General features: G+C 39.3%; 1 protein-coding gene across 12 annotated transcripts in view; it reads left to right on the top strand.

The window, feature by feature from the left end:
- LOC133115569 (RNA binding protein fox-1 homolog 1) overlaps positions 1 to 19,650 on the top strand; it is a 298,065-nt gene that overhangs the window by 179,741 nt on the left and 98,674 nt on the right. The window contains exon 1 of one of the 12 annotated variants that reach the window (XM_061225384.1): positions 8,648 to 8,830. The exons of 10 other annotated variants lie outside the window; for them this stretch is intronic. The gene's annotated coding sequence lies outside the window, so the exon portion shown is untranslated. Of the gene's footprint in view, positions 1 to 8,647; positions 8,839 to 19,650 lie in introns of those variants that run through there. One more of the 12 variants, XM_061225386.1, reaches the window with a different exon arrangement.

The raw sequence follows: 19,650 nt of genomic DNA, 5'->3' as shown, positions 1-19,650 counted from the left end.
CACTTCTTTCCTTCAAACTTGAATACAAATTCTGCACCTGTACATTAATAATTTCTGTCCATTATAATTTCATAGCTTCTGATTTTTTAATCTACCATAAGTGCAAGGGAGGCTAAGGGCCCAGACAATTGCAAATCATCACACCATTTGTAGCACTTTTGAAAAGTACAGTATAATGATGTTGTCTCTTGTTTTATTGATGAGTAATAAAAGGATCCATTATGATACCCAAATATTTACGGTAAACATTTTAATTTCATCTGAAAGGTTGGATCGTTGGATGACAATTAAATTCTGATCTGTATGTTTTGTGAAGTGATGGTAAAAATGTGGAGGAACACATTATTAGTGCTCATACGGTCTACTGGTCCATTTGTACCACATATAGCATCATCTGAAATGTGTGTTGAGAGAATGGTTCTTTCTTATCCATTTTAGGTGAACCAACACCTCTCAAAACGGCAGGTGTAAAAGTGTTCATATTTCTTAATTGCTCCTCCTCACCATACACACACTTCTGTCCTTTACAAAAAGACAAGCAAGGGCACAGCTGCACGCTTTTACTCGCAGTCCAATCCTCTATATGAAAACTATTTGTTTATAAATCGCATTACCCCACATTCCCGGATTTTGACCTTAGGCAGGATACAGATATCTTTATTGCATCCTTAATGTCCATTCAGTTGACTGTTACTCCCCTAGACTGAGCATAATTCTGCTCTCTGCGTCCTTTAGTACAGACCGTGCTTTTAACCTCGCCGTGTGCTTTGTATTCAGCGGGGCTGCATTATTTGCTCAGTGATGAGCCCCACTCAACAGTGTGTTAACCGAAATGGGAAGTGACAGACCCACTAAAACGAAATCCCGCTGCTGAAGAAACAGATATTAGTTCTTGCTCACACATTACTGTATGCCCGAGAAGAGCTCCTTGCACTCCCCAAAACAAAGTCAAAGCTTTTATTGATTGGAGTCGGACTAATTTGATCAGAATGGAGGCTTTCTTCCAGTGTCCTCTGCCTTCTCGGAGAACAAGTCAAGGGGCTTGGTGAACTGACTATAGGTCAATTGCGACTTCCTATCTTGTGTCGTCAAATGGAATTTTTTCATTGCCATTCATTCTTTCAAGTGTCAGACGTTAATTTTAATTTCAAGGAAAGATTGTTTGGTATTTATCAACGTACACCTGTGGATATGAAAAAAAGCTGTGTCTATGCCTGTTTGATAAATCCACCGGAATTTGTTAGCTCGGTCCCAATCACACATAAATTTACACGTGGCTTTACGAAAATATTGATAAACGAGGCCCAATATTACAGACCCCTAATGAGTGTAGAACAATTAAACACCCATTTACTCCCCAACTGTCTCAACTGCGCACAACTCATTAATTGACCCAACCTGCACACCGCTGCAACTCATCACTGACTCGGCTACCTGGTCAGCTGGTGCCAAGCAGAGTGTGCACGGAGAGAGAAAGGGAGGATGAGACGGGGCAGGGGGGACTGAACCACTGGGGCCTGCACTAGAGACAAGCGCAGAAAATGGACTGTTCCTTGATGTTTTGTGTACTGGTTGGTTTTGTTTTTGACCATTTCTTTCCCTCTCTTTTTTAATGCCCAGGTTTGGGCAGGTTTGCATGCTCTCAGTCAATGGGCATGACACCCCTGTATTCAAGCATTCACAAGCAGTTGGACTGGTTAATTCATCTGGTCTCCTTTATCTGGGAGCTCAGAAGGATGCATTACTATTGGAAAGGAAAATAATGTAGCACCGAAACGCTCGCGCTGTAAAAGGGGCCACAGTCAGAGGGAGACAGAAGATACAGTTTGGGAATCTGAATTTAACGGCATATTAATTTTTTGTCAGAGTGATGGAGGAAGGGAAAAGTGGTTCCATTAAATATCATGGAGTGTTCAGTGTTGCCTCAATTAGGTTGTCAATGGGATCTGAGCGGAATAGGCGATCTGATTGTATGACATATCTCCATCCTTCGCAGAGAGAGCTTGCATCAGCATTGGTAAAGATGTCGGGAGTGGAGCGTAAAGGAAATTTTGGCTCCAGCGGAGAGCCAAAAAATAGCCCTAACTGTTTTACCTTATTGCCTTGAGTACGTGCCTCACAACCCTCCAGCGCACAGGAGACAGTAAAAGGGTTTGGGGGAAAAGTAGATGCAGATGTTCTGAGAGTCCACAATAGCCGATAATACACACTTTGCACATTGTAGAGACCCTGGGTTTATTCTATTAGCTGTGAGAAGTGAGATCCCTTGCATTATGAAGAAGAATATATGCCTTTATTCAGTAGGCAACTACATAAGTCATATAATGTGGTTATATATACAAGTTATATTAGTGCGAAAACCTCTGTACAGAGAGCTGCAGCAGGTCACTTGAGGTCAGCTCTCTGCTTTGGGCAGTGCAGGAAAAGCCAAATATTTAGGTGGAGAGAGAAATTTTATTAATTTAACTTTTATTTGAAATCTGCTTCTAATTTCTCTTCAGAATTATGCCCTGTATTTTTGGTAAATTATCAAATATCACATTACCTAAGGGGTAATTTACTTGGGTCTTTGCCTTTGGCACCATGCCTTTTCAATATTCTAAATATAATGTCAAGCAGTGAGTCAATGTTCTGTAAAGGCTGTTACAATTCCAAAGTGATGCACCACCAAAGAATAACAAACTTCATTATTTTATTTCTCCCGGTTCTAAGAATTTGCACTGGCTGACAATACAGCAGAATGATAATAAATGTTAAAATGATAATAATGTTATTTAAAATCTTTCCGTTGAAAGTGTAAGGCTCCTATTAGTTTTCACACACACTCAAACACATGCACACAGACAAGAACGCACACATGCGCACGCACAACATAGAAGACATTTTGTTAAAATACATAGACTTCTGTCTTGAGAGAATGCATATGGTTTATTACAGCATAATACTGCTGTCACATATATTAATGCTCCAAACAGAACTGGCTAAAATGCCTTCCAGAATCAGATCATAAAATGAAGTAAACCTTCTGACCATGAACGCTGTACCAGTTTCATTTCAACCACAAAATGGATAATAGTGAGCAATACATCTTACTTCTGACAGCATAATTGATTTTCTATTGACGCAGTACCTAGCTGATCTTATCCTAATTCTATTATTGAATTTAATGCTAGATATTGAATATATATATATATATATATATACACACACACACATACACACACACACACACACTCGCTGAGCACTTTATTAGGAACACTATACTAATACTGGGTAGGGCATCCCTTTGCTCTCAAAACAGCATCCATTTTTCGTGGCATGGATTCCACAAGATGTTGAGAACATTCCTTTGAGATTCTGGATTCTGTTCCATGTTGACATGCTTGCATCACACAACTTCTGCAGATTTGTCAGCTGCACATTCATGCTGCAAATCTCCCATTCTACCACATCCCATAGGTGTTGTATTGGATTCAGATCAGGTAACTGGGAAGGCCACTGAAGGACATTGCATTTATTGTCATGTTCATGAAACCATGTTTGCCATGAGACCAGTTTAAGATAACTTTTGCTTTGTGACATGGTGCATTATCATGCTGGAAGTAGCCATTATAAGATGGGTACATTGTAGCCATGAAGGGATGCACATGGTCAGCAACAATACTCAAATAGGCTGTGGCATTCAAGCAATGATGTATTGGTATTAACAATTCAAAACCCAGACCATTACACCACTGCCACCAGCCTGGACTGCTGACACTAGGCTCCATAGAATCATGCTGTTGGTGCCAAATTTTGACCCTACCATCTGTATGCCTCAGCAGAAATCAAGATTCATCAGACCAGGCTACATTTTTCCAGTCTTCAACTCTCCAGTTTTGGTGAGCCTCAGCTTTATGTTCTTGGCTGACAGAAGTGGAACCCGACGTGGTCTTCTGCTGTTGTAGCCCATCTGCCTCAAGGTTCGATGTGTTGTGCATTCTGAGATGCTTTTCTGCTCACCACAGTGGTACAGAGTGGTTATCTGAGTTAACGTAGCCTTTCTGTCAGCTTAAACCAGTCTGGCCATTCTCCGTTGACCTCTCTCATCAACAAGGCATTTATATCCGCAGAACTACTGCTCACTGGATGTTTTTTGTTTTTTGCACCATTCTGAGTAAACTCTAAATACTGTCCCAGGAGATCCGCAGTTACAGAAATACTCAAACCAGCGCGCCTGGCACCAACAATCATATTACACACATCCAGAGATTCATCACTCCCACCTCCTTAATACTGGGGAGAAGCTACAGTGATTCCAATCCCATTCAAATCGGTACATGAAATGACAGATGTCCCTATGTAGTAATTATATCCCAGATGTCGTTCAGGGAACTAATCACATCCGACTAGGGCTTTAAACAGCCAAATTAACAAATTAACGAACTAAGCACTTTGACCTCGTCCGAATCAAGTCTGATCTCATGGGATTTTACAGTTTGGAAATGGTCCATGGTGAAAGACCATCCCAGCTCCTCACTTTGAGCTAGAGCTGGCAAAAAGCTGAGATTTTTTATAAAGCATGGGGGTGCAAAAATTTGGGGCTCCCCTGGTTTAGGTGTCTGTTGCAATGAATCTGTATGTGATTGGAAGCAAACCTGAACTATAATTGGTACATGTTAAACTTGGGATCTTTATGCTAATTTCAAAGCTTTTCATTTGAATTTTTTACTGTTTATAAATTATAAAGAAAGGAAAAGGGCCCTGTGTAAAATCTTCAGTCATAAACTGTTGAGCTCTTCATTGGTGTTATTGAGCCCACCAGTGCTCTTTTTCTTCTTAATGGTTTTCCAAACAGTGGATTTTCATATGCCGAAGGTTTCAGGCATTTTTTTTATTATTATATGGGCCTCATGTTGACCAACACCAATAACAGACTCAAATTGCAATAAAAAGCTTTGAATCAAGACTAGATACTGTAAACTCTCTTATCCCTGCAGTTGAAACCAATGAACACAACAGACTGTTCAGAAACACCTGTAAAATGATTTGTCCCAAACATTATGATGCCATAAAATGTGGAGACATTGTGAAACCAAAACTCCAAATACACTTTAAACACATATGAAATGTTTGATTACAAATTTAAAATTGTGGGGTACAAAGCCAAGAAAAACCCAAGAAAATGTATTCTTCCCAAACATTTTGGAGCCTACTGTATACCAACCATATTTCTTTTCACCAAAACAAGGGGGGGAAAAAGTTTAAAGCCAGAGTGAATTTGTTAGCTTGATTTTTTATTCTTGGGATGGTTTATTTTGAATGGGGAAAACAGGCCCTCAAGGCCTTGTCTGAATGGGTTTGGAATGAGGTGAGGAGATGGGGTAGCTTTGCAATTGCCCTGGAAACCCATTCCCTGTGCATACACAGAGTAAGTGTTGCAGCGACGAAAATTACCTTCTGTTTCCCTGGCACTGGCGAGTCGGGGCTGCATCCTCGGATTAGGCATGGGATCAGGGAAGCAGCTCGTGTTTACATTAGTAAAGTAGCCAATTCCGTATCAAGCCAAAAGGGTTAGGATAGAAAAGGGTGAGTATTATTGCTTGTTCTGCTGCTTCCATTTTCTGTTTCCTTCCCTCCTTTAATCCAGCACCTTTATGTGCTGAAATTACTGTCCTGCTTTGTTGAAGAAGCTCGTCTTTGTCTTTCTCCCCATTTGAATAATACGTTTGATTACAAAGGCAAATGTTATGTGTGCAGACCTGACTGTAGTGCCTAATTAACTGATGATAACAAGCTAGGATTGGCCTCTTCCCTTTCACATGCAAACATATACATGGCAGTTCTTTTATCGTGCCACAAAATTGACTTGCTGCTCTGACCCTCCTGCGGCTCCTTTTTTGTGCATTTGCCTCTGATGTCTTTGCAGGAATGTTAATGTCTTCCGGCATGTTCTAAGCAGATATAATTAACTCATTGTCATTTGAAGAAAGCACTACATACAGCTTTGAAAGGGAGGTGGATCAATTACCACTGTCTAAAAAGTAACACATCTGCATACAATACTTTGATCTAATCGGTTATTACAGTGCTCTCTGGTTTGCATTGCATTCAGTTTACATGATTTATATTCCTGAGTTTCCACTGGTAACTTTGTGTTCCTGATCTTCTTCCCTGTTTATACGATACAGTGCAGTTATAGATGGATTTCCCTTTAAAGCACCATTTACAAAGTGAAATGTATGATTGATAGTGATGTGCATTTTGATTTGCATAACCATTTCCATCTTTCCATCTGATTTGGAAATTCACATATATTTCATATGAATTATGTTTTGTTTTATTATGCTTTTGAAATACATGTACTGTCAACATACAGAAGATAGTAAATATCTTCATACAGATAGTATAAACATAAACTAGATTTCATTATTTTAAAAGTTTTATTACAGGAAGAGGTTCTGAAATGTTGCAGTTTTCATCACCCAGTGTTAATAATTTAGGACAAAGGGGGATGGGGGTGGGGGGAGGGGGTGTACAAACAGTTTAATGAATCGCAAATGTGTACAGTATGGAGACAGATATTTTGCTGGCTAATAGATAAAATGGTCAATAATCTCACAAGACAAATTGAGCTACTTGATGAAGATTATCTTGTTAATAAGACAAGAGAAGATAAGGGCCTCTTGTGATGTAGTTGAAAAGAGAAAAGACAAGACCGGCCTTTATGGAATGCTTTCGTTGGAATAATAACAACAGAATTGTCTGAGTCAATATATCTCTTCTTAGATCCACATCAGATGTTTGAATCAGCCAAGGCCATTTTAACAACATTCCCCTTTAATCTTGAATTATTTATCATTCCCATGCTGTACATCGTCAATATCTTTAGTATTTGCTATTATACTGTTATTGTTGTGGTACATTGCTAAGCTTTGCCATATGTTTTTTAAATCCAATTATAATTTGTATTCAAACAAGTCATATTTGAAATTCAAGTATGCATCCACCATTTTGCAAACACAAAAGAGAAATTGAATTTGAATACCTGAGTATAACATTTTTTGTAATGCCAGAATCTTAGAAGTAATGTTGTCCAGTCCTTGCAGTGTAACACTTTGTATTTGTTGTGTGACCATGCTTTATTGGACTAAAAGAGACCAAGAACACAAGAGCACAAATAACACAAATGATGTACCCAATGTAAGATAGTGTAATCTTAATTTGTGAAGAATGCCACTGTGTATTGAGGTATTATCGGTGAACAACACCATTTATATACAATTAAAAGCCAGGTCAACAAAGAAGGTCTCCGCCATCCCAATTCCTCAAGGGAAATGCCTTTGTGTTAGTTATATAATTAATACAATTTCACACAGAATGTTTCACTCCAAACCATTCAATAATATGAGATGGGACTCTTCACACCAGAGCACCAGATACATGTTAATTCAGTCAGGCACACTTTACTTGTGTAGAATTACTGAATGTGTGGAATCACCATGAGATTTCCATAAGATGCACAGTGTATAAGAATGATACCTCAGCCATGGTCGTGTTGAAAAGAAACAACCCTGGATCTGAGACTGGGGAATGGGGGTGGGGATGACTATAGTCTTATGTAAGCGAAGCTGCACTGAATAATAAAGGCAAATATAAGTGAGGAAAAATGACATGCATTTTGTACATTGCATGCGGACACACAGGCACAAGACCTTGACTGGAGAATGCGACCTAAGTGGGTTTCATCGGTTAAAGTAGAAGTCATTAGTCGTTGTAAATAAATGCGCGGTTTCAAAATGGTGTTCTTGAAACTCAGCCAGACATCCTGACAAAGCTGTCTTTTTGAGAACCTTCCGGAGACGGGCCTCCCCCGACTCTAAAAGATACACGGAGAAAATAGGGAGGGGGCGGGAGCTTATTGTTTTAGATTTTCTTTCATACCATGTAGGTGTCCGTGCCATACCACCCACACAGTAAAGCAAGTGAGCTGTGAAATATATTCATTGTGAGAGTACTGGGGAAATGGAGGCGAGGAATTGCCAGTAATAATGTACGACAGCAAGGGGAGCGAGCCCACATCACCTGCATTATTTCAGTTGCCTTTTTCATTATAGGTTTGGGAAATAGGCAGCGATTCGATTATGGTGTGATTTGGGGTGGAATTGCTCGCCGTTCACTGACCCCATTGAGAGGGGATCAAATGAGAAGTCAGCTCAAATAAAGTTTATAGTGCATTAACTGGACCCGGCAAAGCCAGGACCGTGAGCACTTCTATTCTCCCAGCACCGGGGTTCTCTCCCTCTCTCTCCTCGCTTCCTTTTTTTCTCTCTCACTCCCTTTCTCCACTTCTTTTTTCTCCATATTTTCATCCTCTCTCTCTCTCTCTCTCTCTCTTACTGTATCATCAAACTGAGCAGCTATATTTGTACCTTGAGGCAAAAAAAAGGATTGGCTGCGATGTATGGGAATGAGCCGCGCTGGCCAATGGAGTGTGCCGTGAGCCCCTCCCATGTGCAAATCTCAGCTCCTCTGTAGCTTGTGAGAAAGCAGCATGATTAATAATACTGAGGGGACCTGCCTGTTGGATTATTAATTTCCCATCCTTCTTTCACTCTCTCTCTCCCTCTCTCTCTTCCTCTCTCTCTCTCACTCGCTCTCTCGCTCTCTCGCTTGCTCTCTCACTCTCTCTGCATGCCCCCGATGCTTGGCTTTTGAGTTTTCCCCCCTTTAATTCTCTTTTTTTCCTCTCTGTTTGAGTGTGTGAGTGTGTTACATGGAGCTCTTCTCTATCCACCGCTAACACCGTTCGGTGGGTGTTCATCCTCGCAAGAGTGTGCTTCGTACCCGGGTGAGTTGGTATGTATTAAAATCAAAATTCTGCGAAGCGACCTGAAGTCAAAAAGAACAGGAAGACGCTGTAATGAAATGTTATGTCAGACTATGCCTGAACCTATTCGCACAGTTACTGTACCACTGCTAATGGTGACCTGTAAGGCAAAAGGAATTATCTCACTGCAGTGAGTGTGTGTGCATATATATGTGCATTTGTGTGTGTGTGTGTGTGTCTGTGTGTATGTATCTGTGTTTGTTTTCCTGTTCGTATCTGAGAGTCCCAGTGTATTTGAGAGCGTGTGCGTTTGTGTGCGTGTGTGTGTGTTTTACTGTTTGTATCCAAGAGTCAGTTATCTCAGTGTGATCACCCGGCAAAGAGTGGATTGAGCTGCCTTGCTACTTGGCGCCAGGCATCCTTGTATTAAAGCTAATTGAGATTGGCCTGTGGAAGCCCTTGATTGTCCAAAGAGGGTATAAATTGCTCAGCAATGGGAGTCAATGATATGTAATTGCACATACTTGGATTTTGTTTCTCTTTTCTACAGGTTGCCCATTTAATAATAAAACCTGATTATTTCATGATGTAGCAATGGAAATAACATTCCATTATTTTAATTGCTTATTGAGTAAGGACCAAGGTGAGCAAATGCAATTCGGGAAATTAAAACAAATGTAAGAGTTGAAATTGAGAATTTTGTATATAAAAGCATCTAGCTGGATTTCTTAATATTTACATTAGAAGACCCATGTGTTGCTGCTGTGATCTGTTATTATCTACTTCATATATCAAAAATCCCTCTACCTGCCTCTACCTCCACCTGTATTCTCATTGCTTGGCTAGGTCACATGTCCACCTGCAGTACAAGATGGAGGTGTCTCTCGTCCTGGCCATATTAAAAGTTACTCAACTTTAAGAAAGCACTAAAACATATCTAATATCTAGTATTTAATTACTGAAGTACTTAATTACTTATTAAATGCATAGTACATTTTCCTAGACGATACTATCAGTGTATAATACAGTATGACATTCACGATTACACAAGTATAGGATTTTTTCATTTATCTCTCTCGCTCTCACACATGTGCACACACACACATATACACAGCCAAAATAACTGAGAAAAATGCACGTTCCATTATTTCTTCACAGCAATTCAATTTGGTGCATTTTCCTAAAATGGTATCCTGCTTGGAAGGATTTTGCATTTTATTTGAATATTAAGAAAAAAGACAGTTAGTCATTCTTTTTCAGACCATGGCCCTGAAACTGCCACTGTCCGTACTTCTGTGATACATACGTAATAAAGGATGGATGCATATTAAGAAACATGAGATGGTAAATCGAAGGCATTGAGTGCTATTAATGTCAGGCTGTAGACTAACCACTGATTTAAAAAAAAAAAAAACTTCTATGTTTCTTAAACAGGCAATGCAATGTTTCATTTTAAAGCATCCATTCGGAACATAGATTGGAATCCTAGTCACAAAAGGGGACTAAGTGCCTTGGCATGAGACAGACTTGTGTAGATAAGCATATGCTTGCATTATCAAGACATGCCACTCTGCATTTTGATTCATACATTGTATGTTTGGCAGTATAAAAGAAACAATATTATTTTTCATTTGAAAACCAAATATTCCATACCAGTATATTTTTGGAGGTAGTTGACAGTACAAAATAGAAGTGTGTACCATAATGATAATATTACATGCCCTACACTTTATGTTTGAGGATAAAAAAGAAATATGTCACAGCAATCACCCACAAGTATATCCATCTTGAAATATACAAGGTCTTCAAACACCGGATAAAATCCACACTGGAATAACAGCACATCACTCATGTATTTTCTATTTTCAAATTGAAAATTGCTTTAAAATGTTGGAAATAATAGAACATGTGATCCACCATAAGAGCTCACATCACAAGGACAGAACTGAGAGCTTGGAATGATAAACTTCAGGTTAAAGCAAAGGATAAAACAACTGTTTTGCATGATTAAAAAGCAAAGCTGAGGCCAACTTGGCAGTGATTCTGTGTATAGCATGGATTATTTATTAAGGGTGAAATAAATGCAAATCATGTAATTACAAAGTGCAAAGCCAAGTATTAAAAGAAGAGAACAGAATTAATTCCTTCAACAGATGTGATGAGCTATCGTACATAAACATATGAATTTCAAATTAGCATGCAATTCTACATAGTCTTTAGAATCTGTAGTATATGTGGTACCTTTATTTTTGGTCTGCATAAAACAAATCTTTTAGACAGTGTAAACATATTTCACATCTTTGAGACACTGATATTAATTACAATCACATGGTACTGTCGTCACTGAACAGCATCAATTGCAATTGATTATTAATGAATGTTTTAAAAGAAAAAGTGAGACCTCTTTACAAATGGACTAACTGGAAATGAGTCTGATTAAATTATTATTTCTGAATGATTTTATGATTGTATTTTAATGGATTATTTTCTACACTGTAAACAACTAAAAGGACACGCATGTATTATAATATGCAGTGACAGTCATCATTTTGTTTTCTATTATTAGTGTGCTTCCAGTCTTCACACATGCACACACACACACACACACACACATGCATGTGCACACACATGAACACGCACACACACACACAAATCTTGTTCAAAATAGTAATGTCAAAATGTGTGTCACTTTTTAGGCATGTATATAGTAGAATTATTATTTTGAGCAACTTTACTGTGTTTGTTTTTCATGCTGTTTTATGTTTAGAGCCTATCAAAACGTGACATGCATCTGTCATTTGTCCAGGTTATGGGCCTGGTTTCAAATGTAATTCTTGAATAGGTTTTGTAAAATTAGAGTAATCTTTAATTGGACGCTACTGTATATATGAAGCGAGCACACAGACGCCACTTAAATCATTCTCTGACATCGTGTCTCTAAAGACAATTCCCAATATAAAGCACAACAAATATTCTCATAAGAGCAGCGCTGATATTTTATTCAGGAGGAGGCAATTGAAATGCACAGGTTTAAACACGGGGTGTAGTCGGTTGTCCTTATTGCTACATAGGTAAAAACAGAGAGGGGGAGACGCTGCATAATTTATTACCGAGTCGCTTGCTTGGCTGGCACATTAGTTACCAATAACTGTTATCCTTTGCCGGCTGTTTCCAAGGTGCATAAAACCTCATTCAATTAAATGTAAATATTTTATGATTTTACTTCCAGTGCACTAAGCAGGATTTGCTGTTTTTATTTATTTATATGTTTTTTGTTGTTGCATGAAACGTGGCTTGTGTGCTGATTTCTGCTCTATGGGGCATGGGACCTCTCCAGGATGTGATTACCACTTCCTGATTACTCCCAAATTGAGTCCTTCTACGGCCTGACACTGATCCTGAGATAGTTTTCCCACTTAATACCCACCGCCAATTTGCCTACATATAACAGGGGCTGGTAGCAGCTGGTCAGGGGATCGTGCGCATAAATTTTTTCTTCAACTGCTTTGGCTTCTAAGACAGAAGGTCAGTGAGTCAGAATGGTTCCTAATAGGGGATCACCTGCTTCATTGTGACAAGCACCTAAATATACCTAAAGCCAGTTTCTCAGCCTTATAAAAGTAAATGTATGTTTGTTTCTTTTCTGCACATTTTGAAGCTTGTTTGCTTTTCCACATTGCCTTGTACGTGTTCAACTGCGGTTATTTTTGGGGGTGTTAAAATTTCCACCGTCAATGTTTAGGTGGCCATTACTCCATATACCATACTCTTGCCAAATAGCTGAAGTTAAGCAGGTGGGGGTTGGTTAGTATTTGCATGTGAGACCCCATTAGAAAAAATAAGTTGCTGCTTGACATGGGTTTATGGGCTGATCTTCTTTCTTGTCATTTAAGTCCCAGAACAGTGAAGGGGCCACTGTATCATCTGAAAGACCATCCTTTTGTTTGCAAAGTTAAACCGAGGTTCTGACTCACTCTGGCCATTAATTATCTGACGACTCTTATCACAAAGAGTAGGTGGATGTCCTCGCAAAATTCCCCAGTTTAATTGGCTTAAAATCTTTCTCTCCCTCTTCGCCTCAGCTGATGTGTGGTGAACATTTTGGCACAAAATGGCTGCCGTACATCACCCAAGTGGGTGCCATACATTGGTGGTGGAAAAGGCAAGTTCCCCATCATCACCATCAAGTGCTTTATGTTTGAATTATTATTCAGAAGCACATAAAATCTTTACATTTGAAGAATGAAATAATGAAGAAGTGCATAGGATACTTTTCAAACCCCCCTCTAATACATAAATGCTGGAACCTTAGATTTTTTTAATCTTAATTGTTTTGCTTTCCTAAATGTTTCTACATGTTTTAACAATTTGCCACTGATGCATTCAGTTCAGTTAACAATACAAACAATTCGTAAATAAATTATGTGATCAACAACAGTATCATACTGTTCTTGATAAGCACAAGGTAGTGAAGTGTGCAATTATTGTTACTGTTCACTAAGTTATCTTTACAAGGAATTGATATTTATCAATAATAAGGGTTAACATGACTAAATTAACTCAGTGTGCAGATTATGATGATACCCTTTTTAACAAATCTTGGCAATGACTGAATTTGTATCTTTCAATCCAATTTTCTATCTTTCAAGGCAATTTATTTTGGTATTTTATTTAACATGGTATATTTTCTCACAAATGGCTCTAGCTTCCATATACATAGTGCAAAATTGTAAATATGTATGTGCTTTCTATTTGTTTCTAATAATTTGGAAAATCCAGTTGCTGGTTTAATATAATGTCTTAAATGTATAGCCTATATTCACAATAAACACAAAGAAAATAACATTCTAAAGAAGAGCTCTTGTCGTTCATTTGGTAATGTGTTTTTTTATTAATTTATAAATGAAAGTATATACATTTCAGTTGATCAGTTGTCATGTACTAGAAGAGACATGGCAACCTTCACAGAGCATGAAGGGACTGTTGACTGGAACGAAGAGAATACAGATCTGGATTATCTTTAACCAGTATGTAGTCCATACTTGTATGTGTTCCAGTTATGAATATGTTGTATTTATAGTTAAATTTGATACTAAAATCTTTAATGAATTTGGTAGATAACAATATTGAACGGCTAAATCTTCTGCTGGTTTTCACTCTGCAGTCCACCAGCTGAGCTGTGAAGTCATGGTGTGGAGGGCTCTCCTTCATACACAGCTGCACAAGCAGACTGAAGGTGCTCAATAAAGCAGAATAATCGCTTTTGACCAAGAGTCGGGGGGTACATTGTTGACTGAAACCCTCCCTCCCTGAGTGAGACTAAGGCCATGTCCCCATGTGAAACTCGGATACCTCACTGGCTGAATCTTCAGTGGTTTCTGATTTCTGATTTTGTTATGCATTCATAGTTTGTTCATGAAAGATCTGAGCACTATCCTTTTTGATAAATATCTGTAGAATGTCTTCACGGAGTAACATGAACCCAAAATTGATGTTGTAAAAAAAAAAATTCTATATGTATGTATTATGGATATAAGATCCTGAACAGTTAAGTAGATTCCATTTTAAGTACATACATACATACATACATATTGCAAGCCTGAAATTGGAAAGAAATGATGATTTAACATGGGGCTGGTACAAGTTTGAAAAGGGCACAGCAGAACAACATGATTTTGAGGACATAGGAAAAGCATATACTATAAGGATGAGATCAATGCAATCTCTTCATGGTGCTGTAGCCAAAAAGCATTTTAAGGTTTTCTTCAAAAAGACTTTTACCTTTTTGTTACTGTGATTTTCAGGTAGGTTATACAGTATATCTGAGTAAATTATCTTCAGAAAGGCACATTATCACTTCATAGCTGCATTTCAACATGAATGGATGTCAGTATTCAGTTCACAGTCAGATCTTACTGTTTTTTGTCTGAAGGTGTGGAGCTACAGCACTTTTTAATCAACAGAAATTGTACTTTTATGTATCAGCACTAAGGCTTAAAATAGTTGTTTTACTACTGCTGGTGTATTTGGACGAGATATAAATGTATTAGCTTGGGGTGTAAACGTCTGGAAATCTATACCGCAAGGGCAAAATTTAGGCATATTTGAAAAAACGACTAATGTAATGTACATTCTGTTCATCTTAATTTTTGTGTATGTGAAAAGTTACCATTCGCTTGAATATATATCCTGTGACATAAATAATGAATAATGCACAATTAATGCCTAGAACAACGGTTTTAACATAACACAGTCCTTAAAGAGTAATTGCACTCACTGTTTCAGCCTGGCTCTGCCTTCTTTTGAATTCTGTGGTGGGTAGAGTAGGTGTGTCCATCTCATTTGCATAAAGTACTCTAACCAATCAGGTGCCGGCAGTGTTCCTTTATGTATTGTTTCATAACAGCTAGCTTGCCAACTTTTAAAATAAGCTGTTGTGGGCCTCAACACTTTTCAAACTCAATATCGTGATTGACATCCATTGACATCTAAAAGTACCCTGAAAATAGTACCCTGACATCACGGGCGGGGCTAGAGTGGACTGTCTGTCAAAAGCATTTTTCAAACTTTAGGGCAGCAGAACACACTTTGCTGGCAGTTCTTATGCAAAAATGATATTATTTGTCAAGATAAAGGTATATACTAAAATGTTTCACTATGAAGTAGGCATACAAACACATACGAACTGCTGAAAATACAATTTGATCTTAGAGTGTAATTACCCTTTTATAACATGTAGACTGGTAGAGATTGCATAGGTATATACCTTCGGTCAAACTTACGAATAGTTATAGACACTTTACATTTTTAAACTTTCACAGTCCAAGAATGGTACTCATTCCTTGCATGTAAACAAATAACATTTTGTGTACAGTTGATAAGGTAAGATTAGTTATTGCAGTTCCTTCTTATAACTACAATGTGTCCTCTTTTTTTCTTCTTTAGTCAGTATTTCAGTTCTTTAAACAGCACAAATTTGGTACATTTCCAATTTGTTAAACATAACTGAGTAAATAGAACTACAAGCATCAAACATATATGTGTATTTGTAATATCCATTAAGACTATTCCAGAGAAATCAACAGATCCCTCATTCATGTATACACGGTGCAGGTGCTCCAATTTATTAATTATGAATGGCCAATTTATTGTGCGTGGGGATGATTTTGCAAGTATTAAATGGTCCACAAATGCATAGTAAATCTTGCTCTAACTCAATTATGAAGGACTGTAATTTTGAATACCACCAGATAAAATGAGGAATTGTTAATGTTACATAAGGCACAGATCAAGTGTTACTATAAATATTTAGTATTTCTGTTATAATATATAGATATAATTTGCATTTCCCAATTCCATCTAATAGTATAATGACATTGCACTTGGAAATGTGTGTCAACATAGTGAGGTTGACAAATCTGAAATTTGAGGCATTATTGTGCATGTGTGGTTGTTTTTGTTGCAGTACCCAGTAATTTAGGTGGCAGAATATCACCTTTTCAAAATAATGGCTTGCTGGGTATTACTTTGGTTTTAGATGGGATGATTTGATCTAATGAAGTCCGTTACTGAATTTTAAATCCAACCTGTTAAAAGTCTTTTGACATGCTAAAGTCAGCTTTTGAGAGGGTCTCCATTTCATCTTTACTGAATGCCTGCAGAATTCGGTCCTGTCACACCACTGCAAGAGCTTGTCAATAATTCAATAGGCTCGGTCTTGATGGGCCAAGGCCTAGATAAGACTTTAAACTGCTGTGATCAACTCCTCCAAGAGCGATGTCCTGTCAGAGTCCCAGGGATTTTGAATTCTCAGTCAGCAACTTCATGCGTTCTCGGAGAACGTACGTGCTCTGGGGTAGAGAGCGGAGCTGGAAGAAGTTGTGGAAACAGAGACACGTACGCTGAAACTGAGCTCTGTCCACCCCTGTTTTACCATGTGTTGTTTTACTTAGTATTGTGCCAATAACTTGTCTGGTACCTGTACAGCATATGGTGTGGCTGATGATGGCTTTGTTCTGTAAGAACAGGCATTGATTTCCCCTTAAGTCACTTTGACCTGCAGGTGTGCGTGTGTGTGTCTGTGCGTGTATATGTGTGTCCCAGACAGTCACTGGACCTGCAGTGTGTGGTGGCAGCAGGGCATCGACCTCAAACAGTCTCATGTGATGGTGTAATGCATGAACAGGGGTATGAGGGAGTTCTGACACCTCCTGTTGGGAGGGACAGAAAAAGCATGGTGCCTTCCTGCACACTTCTCAAGGATTTCAAGAGATAATTATCAGAAGCATCATCAAAACAGGCCTAATCCCCAACCGTTATGTAACTGTGCTTAAAAGTTAGCTTTCTTTGCACTGTATCGCCTATGTGCTTAATTAAGGATCTATTCACAGGATTTGTGCAAGCAGAGTGGTCATGTTTCCCCGTCATACCAGGAAGAGAGAGTTTAAACTTTCTTTTGTTGTGCTACCTTCTGATCCTTTTTGCCCATTTTCATTTTGTTTCAATTTAAAAGAAACATAAAAATACAACATTATTCCCACCACATTTGTCAGCTGACCTGCAAAGCACTATTTCATCTTATTTTAAAGAAATACTTTCATTATGATTTGGCCTTTGGGCTTCTGAGAGGGTGTTTATTCAAAACAAACCCTTAAAAGTGGCCAGGCAAACATCTACACAGATTTAAGCTTGCCGTTTTCTGTATCATTTTTAATTCAACACTTGACCCGGCGCTGGGAATATAAATGAAATAAATCATATTTGATTTGCCGGCTGCACAGAGGTGCGGTGTAGGATGGGTGTATGGGTATTTTGGCTTGAGAAACAAGTCGTATGCAGCGTATAAAATCATTAGACGCCTGTGCAGAAGACGCGAAGCTGCAAGAATGACTGAGGGGAGCACGATGGAGAAAAAGGGAAAAGAAGAGGAGCTTTCTAAAAGTGCTTTTGCTTCAGGGCTGGTTTTAATGAGGGGGTCCCTAATGAGTTGTCCCTGCAACTAGCTTCAGGCCTAAACAGATGAGGCAGGGATCCTGCTACATTTTTGATGGAATTTGCGCTGGTTGTGTAGGGAGAGACGATGAACGAACAAGAACAACGAGCAAGTGCGGACAATTAACAGAATGCTGTGGAGGTCCAGGGGAAAAAATGCTTAAAGATGTCATGAATGTTTCAATGACCGATAGTTGCTGTCCATCATTTCAAAATAAAAAAGGAGATTGTGGTTGTAAGTACAAATAGAAATCTGATACATTCATATAGTGATACGAGATCTGGACATGTTAGGTTGTGTTATGCAGCTGGGGAAACCGGTTGTGTGCCAGTGCGCATGTGAGATCACAAAACCTGCTGTGCATGCTGGTGTGAGTTGCTGGGGAGAAGTGCTGCTCTCGGGTTTTCCCATACACGGCCCTCACGATTGCTCACTGCACAACTCTCAAGTTGTGAACTGCACATTTCTTTCAACCCACTGTGCTCTTGACAGGAAGCCATGGGCATGCCAGATTGACAGTTAAGACAGTTAAGAAACTATCTGCTCTATTTCCATCTCTTATTTAATGGAGTCTATTCAATTTTGTATTTAACATTTAACTTCTGACAAGCAAAATGAAGATTTTTTAAAATGTTTTTTTTTTAAATGTTTTTTATTATAGAAAGTTGAAGTGTGTTCCTCTATCCACCATCTGTTTTGGACGGAGTGTGTGCTGGGGGAAGCATTGGCGTGGCGGTCGAAATGACAAACACATGCAGTCGTAAAAAAGACCATCGCAGATGGATCAGGAGGGAGCGACACTGCTGCTGTGATCGAAATGGAAAAACAAAAAAACGCAGAAGTGGATATGAATGACTAATTGCTTCGCTTTAAAACGAAACGCTCTTTGGTCCGACAGAGGGGCGGTTTAGCGAGTTTCCCCAGCCCTGGGACCTGCCTGCCGTCTGTGACCCTGTCTCCTTGGGGTGAGAGATATGAAGTGGATGAAAGGTCTGCCGGTGCTCTCGGGGAGGGTCTGTGGTGCATTGGGCTGAAATGTGTCAGTGGAGGCTCCTGGCTCTGGAGCAGTGAGGGAAAGCAGAACCAGGCTGCCAGGAGCGGGCTAGGGCTGCCAGGTGCAGGGGACAGCTGTCTCTCCAGCGCCGTGGAGCTGCTGCACTAAGCAGGAACCCAATGCTCGCTGCTCATCGTTTTTACGCAACCCGACCACGCTCCTCGAAGCCCTCGACCTTGGAGGTGCATTGCCGTGGCCCTGTTTCCGTTAGGTCCAGCCTCACCTCCCCTGGTCCGGCTCTTTTGCTGGGGGGTGGCATTAGCTCAGGAGGTGAGAGCGGTCATCTGGGAGTCGCCCTGGGAGTGTCGAAGTGTCGCTGAGTGTCTTGGTGTATGAGTGCGCGTGTGAGAATGGGTGAATGACACGCATTGAAATGCAGTCCCGTTTAGCGCTTACCATCTTTCACATGTGGTGCTGCTTACTGCAGGTATGCCCATGTGTGCTCTGCTGACTGGAGTCTGGCTTTGGGTTGTGGAGGAATGGTTGGTGAAAGGGGCGGAGCGTATCTAGTGTGGGCCAGGCAGAAGGAGGAACATTTTTGCTGCATTGCATTTGCTGCAGGAGATGACACGTCTATTCCAGTAGCATGATTTGTATTTGAAAATGCAATTAAAAAAATAATGTTTCAATGTGTTTATGCATTTGTGTATGTTTTTGTACAGGCATCGTAAAATATACAAAGGCACATTTTATCACATCTTCAGCAGTTTAACAATTGAATTGAAACAAATCACACAATCACACTGTGCATATTACAGATATGTCTCTTTTAATCCATTGGGGGAAAAAAACTGT

The sequence above is a fragment of the Conger conger genome, chromosome 2 (assembly GCF_963514075.1).
Source record: "Conger conger chromosome 2, fConCon1.1, whole genome shotgun sequence".
In the NCBI taxonomy this organism is placed as follows: Eukaryota; Metazoa; Chordata; class Actinopteri; order Anguilliformes; family Congridae; genus Conger; species Conger conger.
This window is presented reverse-complemented; position numbering and strand designations above follow the sequence as displayed.